The sequence below is a fragment of the Tauraco erythrolophus genome, chromosome 6 (assembly GCF_009769465.1).
Source record: "Tauraco erythrolophus isolate bTauEry1 chromosome 6, bTauEry1.pri, whole genome shotgun sequence".
In the NCBI taxonomy this organism is placed as follows: domain Eukaryota; kingdom Metazoa; phylum Chordata; class Aves; order Musophagiformes; family Musophagidae; genus Tauraco; species Tauraco erythrolophus.
Window position 1 is genome coordinate 61627655 of NC_141470.1, and position 6754 is coordinate 61634408.

The window sequence follows — 6754 nt, forward strand, 5'->3', positions numbered from 1 at the left end:
TATACAAATAGGTGAGGGGGGAAAATCCTTGGGTTGCCTACCTAATCTCTTAGTTTTTGCTCTGTAAATTACTCGTGTGTGTGTAGGTACATACATATGCACACAGACACGCATGCACGTGTATATGCAAAGTCTTTACGTAGAAGTGATGAAACAAAACCCTTTCCTCCAAGTTATACTTGATCAGTTGGTGCAAATATAACTTGCTGCTGCTAAGGGAGGATCGTGGCTAAGGGCAAACTTTGGATTCACATCTTCCAGGTTTGAAGACCTGTATATAGCAAACAAACAGTTTGTTTAGCCTTTCTGCAGACCTTGGAATGTCATCTAGGACACACGTCCTTCCTCATACTCCGGTAATTTGGAGATTCCTGTATTTTAAACAAACAGCGATGGGCAACTTGTTAATTGCAAATTCTGTCTTTTAATTTGGGAACAAAAGATAGTAAAAAGCAGCTGGACCTCTTCCTGGAATTCCTGTCCTGTTCGGTCAATACCTCTGTATTCTGGTTGACCTAGAAATCATAGCTACTGCAATAAAAATGATTGGTCTGGGAATTCAGTCTGTCTGAGAGTAGTTTTTAGTGCTATGTACAGCGTAGGAAGCACTTTGCATCTGCAAACATGTTCTTCTTATAGCAGATGCTGTTTGTCTTTTCTGGAAAAAGGAAATCAAGGATGAGATGTGAAGTCACTTGCCCAGAGTCACGAAAGGAATGTCCTAGAGCTGGGACTGAATGAGAGGTTCCAGTTCCCTAGTGTTATCTTCAAATCGCTAGGTTTTACTCTTTAAATATATTCATCTCTTAAAGGAACTGAAAAAAACAACTTGACATACCTTAAAGACCCACATCAGGACAGTAAGGGCTAGAATTAAACACACAAGCTGTCGTGATTTGGGGTTGTAGGTGTGTGGTAGCCCAGATGTTGCTCACTGCTTGGCGGTGCTTTGCATGGCCTGCGGAGTGGACAGGCAGCACAATGTGTCAGTGTGAATAATAGCAGCAAATGTGTGTCCTGCTCTGTTTGTTCAGAATCACCCAACAAAATAAGTCTCGTTTGATGCTCCTCTTAACTGAGGGGGGAGAATACCATTTTAAAGTGAAGTGGGTTCATCTTTGTTCTACCAACCTGTAGCGTGACTGACCATTTCTTGCTTGTGGGGCTTTCTCCCTTTTTCTTTAAACCAAAATGTGGAGGGCTTAATTGTTCTTTCCTGCCTCTTAAATCCAGGCCTTTGCTGAGAAGCACCAGATAGGAGGGTTGTGGAAAACTTCAGACTGCTGATTCAGGGACATCCTCTTAAGATTTAGAAGAGTAGAGATACGCAACACGTAAGGGATCTGACTATTCCTATTTCTCTTCTAATTTATGGTCAAGACTGCAGCTTGTGTCTTCCATTTCATGATCTTAGTGTAGATACTAGGCTGTGTTTGTGTATTTTTTTTTTCCCCTCCAAGTTAGGATTAGTTCCTTAGGGTTCAATTAAGTTTTAAATTTCACAGAGAAGCACCTGAACCAAAATCCTGGATCCAAACATCCCAGACTTGATGTGGAATTCAAATCTGGATCCCAACTCTGTGGCTTACTAACCTACCCGTTTAGGGAAGGGTTTGTTGTCTCTACGTGGTGTTTGTGTTTTCGGTCCTTTGGAACTAAGCTTTTAATTTGGTTGCCAGTTCTGCAAGGACTTTTTAACTTCTTAGCAATGCCGGTGTTCACACGCTCCATTGCTGGCAGTGTGATGCGTAGTGATAAAATTTGACTCTGTCTAAGGGTTACTGAGATAAACCAGCATTATCATTCGTAAAGGTCATTTTCTTGCATAGTGTTCTGAGCTTTGGATTTGAATATAGCTCACATCTGAAAGGACACATCTTCCAACTATGACCTGCATCACTGGCAGAGAGTTGTATAATCTGTACTTGTGGAATGGGAAGGTACAAGCTTCCATCGTTGCTGATGCATCATGTGATCCACCTGTTTTGTTTTTCTTATAGCTGTTGTTTGGTTTATGTATTTTTTTCAGTTTTATAGAAAAAATAAAAACAGGGGAAGTTCAGGATTTTTTCTACAAGGTATAAAACTCCAATGATTTAGTGGTGACTAGAGCTGTGAAAAAATACCCCATTAGGAGATGATGGGCTAAACATAGGTCCGTTTCTCATAGACAAGTAGGATAACCTTTAAGATGCATGGAACAACGTAATAATCGGGAAAACTAAAGCTGACATTTGTTTCCAAGAAATTCTGTAAGAAATATCTATGGAAAAGACATCAGTGATTGAGAATAATGTACAAATTAATGTGTTTGAAACTTGTGTATCCATTTCTTTAATCTCATACTCTTCAGTGAACGGTACACTTGTGTTCAGTTTTATGATCAAAAACAAAGACCAAAGAAGGCCAACCTCATTTGATTGTGTATATTCTGCCTGTCTTAATTATCAATAGCTGTAAGGATACAGTGCAAGTGATCTGGTAACCAGTGGTTCTCGTCCTTTTCTTTTAGGGGGAAAAACAACTTTAAAATGTATAATTTATTGCTCAGCAATAACCATGTTGTTAAAATAATAATAAAAAAAAGGAATTAGCAACATGTCTTAATTTCCCAATAGCATTATTATATGTTGTATTTCAGTTTATTGTATATTGTGTTTTTGTATTTATTTGTGTTTGGAGGTCTTGCTATGTCTTTTTGTGTTTAAATGCTAATAAACAAGGACAGTGTGTAAGAGTGTAGAATGCCAAACTCTGAAATGCTAAACTGTGTTATTAAAGGAAAAATAAATCTAAGTAGGAAATCATGTTTTTTAAAAAAAAACTGGTGTGTTGAATTTGAATGACTGCTGTTGACTTGCAAGTGGCCAAGCTGCATCCTTTCTCCTCTCCGAAGCCACGGCACATTGGCTGTTCATTGCTTTCTTCTTATGCACCCAATAGACCTTTACTGTGGCGTTTCCCTTCGTCTTCACAGAAAACTTGCTGTAACTTTTGTCAGAGACCGATTTCCCATGCGATAACTCTGCTAGAATAAACTAGGTGATGGTGTTCATCCTAACGTCAGTGTCAAGAGTCCTCGTGCAAATAGAGTAGAAATAATTGAAATGGCTTTTCCTGCATTTGTGTACACCGCTTTCCCAAAGAGGTGTGGGAAAGAAGAGTGTGGCTGGAATGTCTGAAAACATGGATTTAGTTTTTTTTCTTCTCTGGTGTCATTAGTGACTCCGCTTTTCTCCATTCAGAAATACATTTCAGGTGTGTGCTTGAAGTTATGGAACACAGCGCAGTCTGTAAAAGCAGCACAGTGTTTTGAAATGAGCGAAGCAGTAATATTTCCACCACATTTCAGATTCAGCCCAGTGGTGAAAACCCTGAGCCCCAGTGGCGGTGTATGAAGCGTGTCACTTCTGCTGAGCACTACGCTGATCTGTCTCTCCTTCCGTTTCTTCTTCCCTCCCACCCCTTTCTTACCGAAATTCCCATTTCCCCTCTGTCACATTGCTACAGGGGTAATACTGGGTTTAGCAATGCGGGAATGCCCTGCCTGTGCTCAGAGGCAAGACTGCAGTGTCTTGGGAAAAGCCACTGCCGTGCTGCCGGCACCCAAACGTGAGCACTACCCAGCCAGCCGACACCCGTGTTTGCAGACAGTAGTCTGAAAATGCAGGGTGGGCCGAGTGCCTTTTCCTGAGTCAACGGGGACGCCAGAGGAAAGGCGAATGCAGAGAGGTGGGCACGGTGAGAGGGAAGGGTGGCTAAGAAGTGCCGCCCTTGCCGTGCGCAGGATGTGCAGAGGTGGGTGTTCCTTTCTGCTGCGGAGAGCAGTCAGTGGCAAGTGACTGGATGCTCTGGCATCCCCTGCCCTGCTCATCACACTTTCCGCTTGTACTCCCACAGCCGGCACTCGAGGCTGCGCCACCTAAAGCTCTTCACATCCCCTCGCTGTGGAGCGGGAAAAGATGGTGAACTTCCTTGTCTTTAACGAAGTGGGTTACCTTCAAGCAGAGCCTTCTTAAGGAAGAGCAGCCTTTGCTGTCCCCAGAGCTCCTCCTCCTCCTCCCCAACTTTTTTGCTTGGTGCCGCTCAGACGTGACACTTGTGTCATTACAGTGCGGCAAGATAGGTGGAGAGGAAACAAGTTGCTTTAAAGGTGAAGGTGAACACCGATTCTCTCTTCGCCTCCCTGCTCCTCCTCCCCCGGCCATGAATCGTAATTGAAATGGTACATGATGCTGCTCTTGGCAAGAATGAGTCTTCATAGAAGGTTTCTTCTTCGTGACAGGTCACGGAAGGCAGCCAGCAGCTTTGCAGCGTGCTTTCCCCCACCGGGCAATACATTATTTAGGGCGATGAGTGCAGAGTGTCAGCTCTGGGAGAGCAGGTGAGGAGCTCTCCTGGTCTACAGAGGGTGCTGTGCAGACAAATACGTTGCCTGAGCCTGGACCTGCTGCTGGGGCCATCTCTTGCAAGAATTGCAGGGGGATTTTTTAAATTGTTTAGAAGTTTTGCAGTGTTTCAAGCCTTGCTGTCTGGTGAAGAGAAGCACTTTCAAAAGTTCTTGACTTCTTGGTCCTGCAGATGGACCTATCTCCTGCTCTCCAGCATAGCCTGGTTCGCTGTGACCAAGTCCTAGAATTGTTTAAAGAAGCAGGAAATATCTGGTGGTCAAAACAAGTCGCAAAAGAGGTGTTTTCCCCTGTCCTTCCCCAAAGCTGGTTTTCTGTGAGTCAGTTGTGTGGTTCCATCCTGCATGCCTGGGTTGAGCCCTGGGGGCTGTCACCATTGAGTAATGCATCTGGCTTGTCCTTGTTGTTTGGCCAAAAGAGGTAATAACCTGAGTGTCTTCCCTTTCCCCCCTTGGTGAACATGACGCCTGGAGAGGATGAGCCCACCCAGCTCTTTGCTCCTTTGGGATGACCTCTGGCAGTGGTGAATGTCGGACTCTGATGCTTGCTCTCACATGTCCCGTAGGCTTCCAAAAACAGGGAATGGCCCAAACCAGAAGCTGAGTTCCCACCGGCTGGGATGGCAAAGGCAGAAGAGGCTGCGGGGCCCGACTGCCACCCTGCAGGCTGCAGATTGGGTTAAGTGGTGTTTGGCCTCAGCTCCTGACACTGGTTGCAGCTGGTGGAAGCATGTTTTGACAGCATGGCTGTGCTGATTAGAGGCAGGAGCTGTTTTCAGACATTGCTGTGGACACTTGATGGCTGCTTTGTGCCAACAAAGCAGCTCCCGCAGAGGAGATTATTTGGATCAGCCCTGGCTGGTAGAAATGGCATCTGTCTCAGCATTCCTTGTGCCATTGGCCAGCGGGAACACAGGCAAGGTGTGAGCCTGTCCCTGGTCATTGCCCCTTTAGCAGGCGTCCCAGGGTAGATGGCGGTGGCCATCCATCTCTGAGGATAAAAAGAAATCTTACCCGAGTGCAGGGGCTGGATGAAGTGGGCTGGGACCGGAGCTGCTGAGCAGCCGAAATGAGCCGCACTTAAAGGCAGCAGCTACAGGGCACAAAAAGTAAAAATAAGGGTGTGGAGCACCCCTGAAACATGAGGTGTCAGGGGCCATGGCATCTCTCACTGCACAGGGTGCTGTGAGTGGTTTCTCCCCTCCTACCTGCCCTGGCTGTACTGGATGCTGAGGCTGGACAAGTGTGCACCCTGCGCTCTGCACACTGCAGTCCTGTCTCCGAGATGTTATTGCTGAGTATCCATGATTTATATTATTTTTGCCCCTCTGTTAAAATACAGAAGACTTCACTGCAGCCAACATTCACCCCGAGAGTCCCCCAGGAGAGATTTGTGAGTGGTAATGAGAGTGCAGGAGCCTTTCACCTCGAGGACATCTCTCGGCATCCAGCTCCCTGCGCAGAAAGTGCTGACTGCGTTTTGACTGATGCCCGGGCTGAGAGCTGCTGCTCCAGGGATTTTTCTCTTGGCAATTCACGGGTCACACTTGCGACACCGGTGGGGATGGAATTGCAGGCAAGTGCACCTCCATCTTCCTTGGCAGGGCACGGTGCGGTGACTGGGGCTGTGCTGGGGCATCCTGGAGTCAAGAGCCCTGCTGCTCTTCTCACACCTGCGCTTGCAGCAGAGGTAGGAAATGACACCAAGTGGGTTAAGGTTTTGGGAGACAGAGAGAGTTCCAAGGAGTGATGGGTCCCTGGTCCCCACTCCCCCTTGCTCTACCCAGTTGGAAACTGAGAAGCAGCAGGAGCACGAAGGGTGGGATGGGGATGGCCTGTTCCCTCTCCTGCACTCCTAAATCCTCGCTGGCATCAGGTCATTGCTGCTTATGGTTTGTGACCCCTCCATTGATGGCCCTTCCAAGCACTTCTCCAGTCTCCTCCCAGTCTCCTCTAAACCCCTGCATTCACAGGTCTTCTGCCCTCACTGTGCTTATACGAAGCGTCACCCCACGTCAGCCAAAGGGTCCATGCTGGAGGGGTGCTGAGCCCTCAGCTCTCCCCATGGCACAGCCTTCTGTCACCATCCTCGCACTGTCCCCTTCCTAGGCTGTCATTGCTCTCCTCCTGTCCTTTTCTGCTCCGAACACACCCTTGCAAAGACATGAGCCTGGACCTGCATGCAGCATCGCTCCACGCTGGGGCAGAGGACAACAGGGAAGGTGGGGTCCTTCCTCCTCCTCCTCTTCCTCCTGCAGCCACGTGCGCTGATGCCGCCGCCAGCTGCCCCCTTTGACCCCTGGCAGCCTCAACAAAAGCAGTGTGGGGCTGCACCAGTGCTGCCAT